Genomic DNA, 9,390 nt, shown 5'->3' on the forward strand with positions numbered 1-9,390 from the left:
CAGTTAAAGTCTGAGAAGGAGGTGGTTGGAGCGAAAGTGAGGCCTTTGTTGAGGACTCTTGTTTCCAGTGGGGTCAGAGTTCTTTTGGACAGGTTGTAGATCAGATCTGGTTCCGGGGTTTTCGCCTTAGATGATCTCTGGTTTTGGGCTCCCCTACGGGTGGTCTTCCTCTGCCTCTTGGTGGTTTTGTTGGCGTGGGTGTTGGGCCTAAAGGGGCACTTGTTGCCAAAGATGCACCTTCTGAATCAACGGCACCTCCTTCTGTGTCACTATTGGATGAGGCTGTCATTCCAGACCGGGCTTCACGCCTTCTGCGCCACCCTTGGGTGTTTCTGGGTGGTTGTGGGCGCTTCTCATCGCCTCCTGTGAGCCATCGGTAGACACGGTTTCTTTCATAATCTTCCTTCACGATCTGGAATTTGTTCCGTTTGAACCTTAGTAGTTCTTTCTGGTATGTGTCGACCTGGGTCGACAACTTGGACATCCAGTCGTGGGCGGGGTCTTGTGCCAAGGTGGCTCCGTTGGTGTTTTCAAAGGTGGCTATGGTGTCTCTAGTTTTGCCCAGCTCCTTGCCTGCCTCCTCTATGACGAGGATAATGAGGTCAAGACTGCATTTATTTATTTTATTCTCTCTCTCTCTCTCTCTCTCTCTCTCTCTCTCTATATATATATATATATATATATATATATATATAGACGGTAGTAACGGACCGGCACTCCTCCCTTGAAAGTATCTGCTGTCGTGCCTTCCGATACAAGTAACTACGTTAGAGGAAGAAATGGCGGCACTGGCAGTCTTGTTGAAGAAAATCAATGCATTTATTTTACATCACAGCAATCAATCGTGCATAGGTGTCCGACGTTTCGGGGTGGTATCCCCGTTTTCAAGGTGCAGAAAAACAACAGCATTACATGTGTTAGGACTCTTACCTTTATGGGGTAGGAGATCTGAAGGCGGGAGCCCGTTCTCTGCGGCGGCGTCCGGCGTATGACCGGAAGTGGTCAGTGCTCACCTTCCGGCTCTTCCGCCGGGAGCGCTTGTCGCAGGTAACCCAGGCAACCTGCGTAAACAAAATGGAGTGTGCGTGGGTGAGGCATGTAAAGTGTCAAAATACAAAACGTATAAGTGTAGACAACATTTAGATATAAAAAACGATTTAAAAAGTATCTCTCTGTGGCTCTGTATGGCCGTTGCTTGCAGCTTCACTGCCGTTAATACTATTTAATGCACTTTTCAAGCATAGCACTTTCAATGCGGCGGTTGTTGAGGACTATGATAGCAACAAAGTCTACCGTTGGGCTATGGGAGGCGAACAGGCCACGCAACGACCCTACAATGCCAGGGCGAAACACCACTGGCGGCGCAGACGCGAGGGCCAAGGTCGGGAAACTGCCACGTCCAATAGCGACAGTGAGTTTGCCGTTATTGATATGGACTCAGTCCCGGAAAATCCTACGGCTGTCCCTTTAGGGAACCCACCCAGCGTACCCACCCCGGTGGCCAGAGGAAGAGGCAGGCCACCCGCAGGGGGGGACAAAACAAAAGGCACCCCGATAAGATCAACACCGAGGAATCAGTAATATTTAATTTGTCTACCCATACCCTCACCCCAGCAGAGGAATCGGCACTACAAAGAGGACTTTCATTCATTCCCACCCATCAACATGACGAGCTACAATGGGGCATTGATTCCTATAAATTAGGGCGTAAACTAAGACTTGGGGAACACTTCCAAAACTCTACAAATTCTGTTCCTGTGGAGACGCACCAAACGTTTATTAACTCTCGGAAGAGTTCAAAATATGACCCATTCTCCACGAACCCGTCCATAAAGACTTTTATGAGGTTGCTGGACGACTCAGTCACGAAATACACCAAAGCCACTACGGTCACACATGCCAACATGTCACGTGACGAACAACTGGCCCTCCGCACTCTGGGCAGCAACAAAAACATCGTGGTGCGCCCAGCCGACAAAGGCGGAGGGATAGTCATCATGAACACCAATGACTATAGGGCAGAGGCCCTCAATCAATTGAGTGACCCCAGCACATACTGCAAATTGTCTACCGATCCCACCGCAGAATATAAGAAGGAGCTAGACTTTGTCTTAGACGAAGCCCAAAAGAGTGGTAAAATCTCCACCAAACTGTCAGCAGCCCTGAAGCAGAAATTCCCCATTTGCCCGGTATTCTTTACGGTGCCGAAAATGCATAAGAACAGTGAGCACCCTCCTGGCAGGCCAATAATATCTGCCAGGAATGGCCTGTATCATCCAATATCAGCATTTCTGGATGGTATCCTCCAACCGTTGATTCTGAAACAACCCAATCATATTAAAGATACGACCAGCTTCTTGAAACGGTTACAACAAAATGACATGGTAGGGGAAAACACCCTGCTATGTACCATGGACATTTGCAGCCTTTACACTGCCATACCCCACCGTGAAGGTCTACTGGCGATGAGACGATTCCTAAACAACGTAGGCAATGTGCCAATGGACATTGATCTCTTTATGTGCCTGCTGGAATTGATCCTTAAAAGGAATTATTTTCTGTTCGACGGAGAGTATTACCTTCAGACAAGTGGGTGTGCGATGGGGAGCAATGTCTCCCCATCATACGCGAATGTTTTCATGCAACAGGAGGAGCAATTGATGTATTTCTCCGATGACAGATGGGCGAGCAACATATACAGCTATTGTCGCTATATAGACGACGTCTTCCTGCTGTGGCAGGGCAGGAAAGACGCTCTCCAAGATCTGATAAGATTCATCAATGAGAGGGACTCGCCAATCCGGGTAACCTCACAAATCGAGGAGAAATCAATCAATTATCTGGATGTACTCGTAACTCTAGATGCGGGTAGACTAAGTACCACAGTCTACTACAAACCATCCAGTAAAAATACTCTATTAAAAGCCTCCAGCCATCATCCCAAAGCCCTGAAGGTGGGCCTCTCCAAGTCACAGTTAATACGCAGTGCCCGGATCACCAGTGACCCTGAAATGGTGGAGGAAGCACTGGACAAAGTTGTCCAGAGATTTAGCAACAGGGGCTACGACTGCAAAACACTGGAACGACAGAAGTTGGAAGTTCTTAACACACCTAGACAAACCCTCCTAGATGGACAGCCACGTACCACCAACCAAGTTGTTACCTGGACCAGCAAGTATTCCACTGCAAGCCCAGTCATACCCAGGGCCACCCGGGCACTATGGCCTATTGTCAGTACTGACAAAGGACTCCCGTGTTTTAAGAACAAGAGACCCATGACGTGCTTCACTAGAAGCAAAAACATCAAGGACATGGTGGTCCATACGGACATTACCGGATTTGCTGCTAGTATCAAACAAACGACGAGTGGAAACACATTTCTAACAAAAGCACCTGGGTGCTATAAATGCATCCAATGCACGACGTGCCACCATATGAGAACTGGCTCCTCATTTACAATTAAATCCGCACCTGGCACCTTCAAGATCCATGAAGTAGTCACATGCTCCACGGCATTTGTGGTATATCTTCTAACCTGCCCGTGCGATAAGGGGTACGTGGGTAAAACCATTAGGCCCTTTAAGGAACGGGCGGCGATGCATCGGTCCACCATCAAAACCGCATTGAATAATAAAGCAAAAGGAAAGGTGTCAGAACACCCAGTAGCCAGGCACTTCGTAGAGATGGACCACTCTCTGAACGATCTTAAGCACATAATTATACAGCATATACCGGCACAACTTCGAGGTGGCGACAGGGACACCCGGTTGCTGCAATCCGAAGCACGATGGATATTTAAATTGAAAACCATCTTTCCGCAGGGAATGAACGAAAGGATGCCATGGAATGTCTTCTGATTGAACAACACCATTCGAAGACATCAAGAATGCATGAACTGGCCCAGCCTTAAACTTATGTACTCCCCAAAGTCCCCTTCTCCCATTCTGAGTTAATAATACTTAACAATAGTTAACAATATTTGTAAACAGATATCGCTGGGACACTGCCTGCGGCATTCGCTGCATTCCACAGTGGATTCCGCGAGCAGTAACATCATGTATCGCAATGTTGACACGGCTGTCGACTTCTGTTTGAAATGCAGTGCTATGCTTGAAAAGTGCATTAAATAGTATTAACGGCAGTGAAGCTGCAAGCAACGGCCATACAGAGCCACAGAGAGATACTTTTTAAATCGTTTTTTATATCTAAATGTTGTCTACACTTATACGTTTTGTATTTTGACACTTTACATGCCTCACCCACGCACACTCCATTTTGTTTACGCAGGTTGCCTGGGTTACCTGCTACAAGCGCTCCCGGCGGAAGAGCCGGAAGGTGAGCACTGACCACTTCCGGTCATACGCCGGACGCCGCCGCAGAGAACGGGCTCCCGCCTTCAGATCTCCTACCCCATAAAGGTAAGAGTCCTAACACATGTAATGCTGTTGTTTTTCTGCACCTTGAAAACGGGGATACCACCCCGAAACGTCGGACACCTATGCACAATTGATTGCTGTGATGTAAAATAAATGCATTGATTTTCTTCAACAAGACTGCCAGTGCCGCCATTTCTTCCTCTAACGTATATATATATATATATATATATATATATATATATATATATATATATGCAGGATTAATGGTTGTATATATATATATATATATATATATATATATATAACATGGGAAGAAGGCGGCACTCTCACAGGCTTTGTTCAAAGATTAAAAGTCCTTTATTTGCAGCGGTCGTACGCCATTACGGAGTTACCTCCGTCATCAGGGACACAATAGCATACACAGAATTCAAACAATAAATACAGAAAAGCAAACATATACCCCACCCCCCATGTCACACCCGATTGGCTCAACACTCACCCTCCCCCGTCCGCATCCCGCCGCACACCTGTCAACCTTTGCCACGATCAGCCCGCAGTAACACACCGGGCGGGGAGCACGTCACTCTCACTGACCTGCTCTTCCGCACCACGTGACCAGACAGGCTGCATCGTAGCATTGGACAATCCACATGCGCGTCATCAATGCCAGACGGAAGATGGACGGGCTTAGTGTACTACCAAACCGGTTTCTATGGAAACAATAAACAAACATAAGCAAACAGAGTAAAATGACGATCAGCAACGATCAACGATATAAAATACATAAAATATGGTACTAACGTTTGCATAACAATACATTCAATGTAATAAAATGTAATAAAATCCATACATTTATAGGATTTAGCATCTAATGCAAAAAATTACATATACTGTAATATAGGCCAGAATTATAATGAGGCATTAACTGGACAACATGAATGCATCATTTGTATATATATTTTTTTGGTGTTACAAATACAGGTATCTAGTATAGCATGATGGTGGCTAAATGAAACACTGGAGCCCCAGAGTCTCATTCAGACCACCAGGGGACATAGTCCCCAGAGAAAAAATCCAACGACTCTCCCTCTGGAGTAGGATTTTATTCCTATTACCCCCTCTAATTGATAAAGGCACATGATCTATGATCATAGTGCGTATAGAAGCCACACTATGTTTAAATAGTAAGCAGTGGCGGGCCACGGGTTGGTCACTATGTCCACTGGATTGGGCTTGATGGATGGCAGACCTATGCAGGGCCATGCGCTCCTTAAATGTGCGCTGAGTTTTCCCCACATAGGTCAAACCACACGGGCAGGTCAAAGTATAAATAACATAAGATGAAGAACAAGTCAGGGGAAACTTAATATAGATTTTATAACCTTTATGTGGATGTGTAAAAAAGCTCCCCACCGACATTGACCTACACGTGGTGCACCCTAGGCCCCGAAAGCATCCATTTTTCCTGGACAAAAAATGCTGACCTGGATTCTTCTTATCCCAACCCGTGATGTCATATTTGACAATTCTATCCTTGATGCTACTCCCCCTAGTGTAACTGGGGAGTACCCTGGAGTTATGTAAAAGTGGTAAATCCTACTCCAGAGGGAGAGTCGTTGGATTTTTTCTCTGGGGACTATGTCCCCTGGTGGTCTGAATGAGACTCTGGGGCTCCAGTGTTTCATTTAGCCACCATCATGCTATACTAGATACCTGTTTTTGTAACACCAAAAAAATATATATACAAATGATGCATTCATGTTGTCCAGTTAATGCCTCATTATAATTCTGGCCTATATTATATGTAAATTTTTGCATTAGATGCTAAATCCTATAAATGTATGGATTTTATTACATTTTATTACATTGAATGTATTGTTATGCAAACGTTAGTACCATATTTTATGTATTTTATATCGTTGATCGTTGCTGATCGTCATTTTACTCTGTTTGCTTATGTTTGTTTATTGTTTCCATAGAAACCGGTTTGGTAGTACACTAAGCCCGTCCATCTTCTGTCTGGCATTGATGACGCGCATGTGGATTGTCCAATGCTACGATGCAGCCTGTCTGGTCACGTGGTGCGGAAGAGCAGGTCAGTGAGAGTGACGTGCTCCCCGCCCGGTGTGTTACTGCGGGCTGATCGTGGCAAAGGTTGACAGGTGTGCGGCGGGATGCGGACGGGGGAGGGTGAGTGTTGAGCCAATCGGGTGTGACATGGGGGGTGGGGTATATGTTTGCTTTTCTGTATTTATTGTTTGAATTCTGTGTATGCTATTGTGTCCCTGATGACGGAGGTAACTCTGTAACGGCGTAGGACCGCTGCAAATAAAGAACTTTTATTCTTTGAACAAAGCCTGTGAGAGTGCCGCCTTCTTTCCCATGTTACATTGGATCTTCTGGTTCCGTGGATGGCACCGCAGCAAGTTATTGATTACACAAGCAGAGTGCCGGGTAGAAATTGTTTCTATATATATATATATATATATATATATATATATATATATATATATATATATAGGCATCATGGATGGTGTAATGGTTAGCATTATTGCGTCACAGCGCTGAGGTCATGGGTTCAATACCCACAATGGACCTAACTGTGCAGCGTATGTATATTCTCCCCGTGTTTGCGTGGGTTTACTCCGGGTACTCTGGTTTCCTCCCACAATCCAAAAATATACTGGTAGGTCAATTGGCTTCCAACAAAAAGTAACCCTAGAATGTCTGTGTGCATGTGTACATGTGGTAGGGAATATAGATTGTAAGCTCCACTGGGGCAGGGAATGATGTGAATGAGCAACTATACTCTGTAAAGCACTGCGGAATATGTATGCGGTATATAAGAAACTGTAAATAAATAAATTAAATATATATGTATACTACCACAATAGTGTTAGGCGCCCTCTGTTGTGATGGTTATTCCTGTCTTTCCTTATTTACAGATTTTTCACAAGAACCATACATATATTCACGTATAAAACTGTTTATTAAAACATAAATTTTCTTTAAAACAGGTTCTTCTTGTCATAGAAGTACAAACTTTGTTTTTACAGATGAAACCCAACGCGTTTCGTCTCTAACAAGACTTCATCAGGGGTAAAGACATTTATAAAATAATCTTTGTTTAGGAAAGGATGGTGGCTATTATAAGAATATCTTCTCGGGATCTTCTTGATTTTTCTGATTTTAAGAGCAGACTTTGCACTGATATACTCAATTCCTTTAATAAAATATTTTATGTACTTGATTCTATTGGTGTTGTCTTCCTAGACCAATTAGAGATATATATGTATACACATATGACTGGTGTTGTCTTTCTTTCCGTCTGACTGGAACGATTAGAAATGTATATATATATATATATATATATATATATATATATATATATGTACATACATATGTGACCCTGTTTTTTTGTCGAGTTCTTTTAGATCTCACTTAATAGGATATTTTTCTGTGGTTTCAATTTTTATATCTGGTCGACCACAATCACTCGATTAATTCCGATAAAAGTTAATCTTAGTAATTTTTCCTAAGTGTCCTTAAAAGGACAGAATTACCATTTGATATGCCTAAGGATCTGTGCCGGAATGCTTGTGGTTCCTATGTGTCCTTAAAAGGACAGAATTACCATTTGGTATGCTTATGGATCTGTACGGGAAAAGCTTTGCAGTTCCTGGTCTGGTGATACTAGTGTTCTCCTCAGAGTCCAAAAGGCATATATATATATATATATATATATATATATATATATATATATATATATATATATATATATATATATATATATACATAAACTAATAGATTTTTTTTAAAGTATGCATTAATTCCTCTCTGTAGAAATGCCAGCTTGTCCAAAATTTAATACATGATATGTACTTAATATTTAAAAGGTTCATTACTAAAGTAGTGAACTTTACTGCACTGAATTATTGATCCACAGAAGCTTTTCTTTGTTATGTTTTTTTAAGCACCATTTATTACAGATCTAGGATGATAAAGGTGATGATGAACTTTCTATAGGCTCTATAAAAGAGAATAGAAGCATGTCTGTATTGTACACACACAAATATGCGTTCCGTTCCCAAAAGTATATCTGAGACTATCAAGCAAACAGAAAACATCAACCGGCACATTCTGTAGACATGTTTAGTTGAATGGAACTGAAACAGTCACAGATGACAATTTCATAAATACATTAATTAGAAGTGTCTCCAAATAGCATGCAATTTTAAATTATTAACATAAAATACTACATTATAAATGACTGCAAATTGCATTCTGGGTGCACTTCATGCCTAATTTATTATGTCGTAGGAAAATTTGTAAATTACTTCCCTGTTTTATTTTTAATGGGTAGTTTTATATGTATATTGTTTCATTAAGCCAAGCTAAATTCACATTTTGCATCTTATATGTCTTACCATAGATATGATTAGGCTTTTGAAGCTATAATGATGCTATATTCTGCTTCATCATAAAGTTTACAAAATATGAAACTTTTAACCGATGTTAACACTAGAACAGAGAGTCACAACTTATATATACGTTATGTCTTTTTTTTTTCATTAAGATTTAAGGGGACATTTACTAAGATGGGAGTTCTATTTCACATGGGATGTTGCTATAGGCCACCAATCAGACTCTACTTATTTATTTAGCATCTTCTAGAAGATGATAGATAGCAGGGCTGCTATCAGGAATTTTAGGGCCCAGGATTCATTTCCAGTTCGGTCTCCGTGCCCCTCCATCCTCACTTGACTTACCATAACCCGGCTCCTGCTCCCCCATCTCCTCTTCCACTGAGCTGCAGCCCGGAGGTCCCGGAGTGCAGGCTTCGTCAATTCAGGATGCCGGCGCCCAATTAAAATGCAGCACTGGCTGGTGAGCCAATCAGAGCTTGTGTACCGGCAGTCGCTCTGATTGGCTGCCGGTGCGCGAGCTCCGATTGGCTCAAAAGCCGGTGCAACATTTTAATTGCCCACCAGCATCCTGGGTTAAAAAAGCCTGC

The sequence above is a fragment of the Crinia signifera genome, chromosome 5 (genome assembly GCF_055691185.1).
Source record: "Crinia signifera chromosome 5, ASM5569118v1, whole genome shotgun sequence".
NCBI classification, from domain to species: Eukaryota; Metazoa; Chordata; class Amphibia; order Anura; family Myobatrachidae; genus Crinia; species Crinia signifera.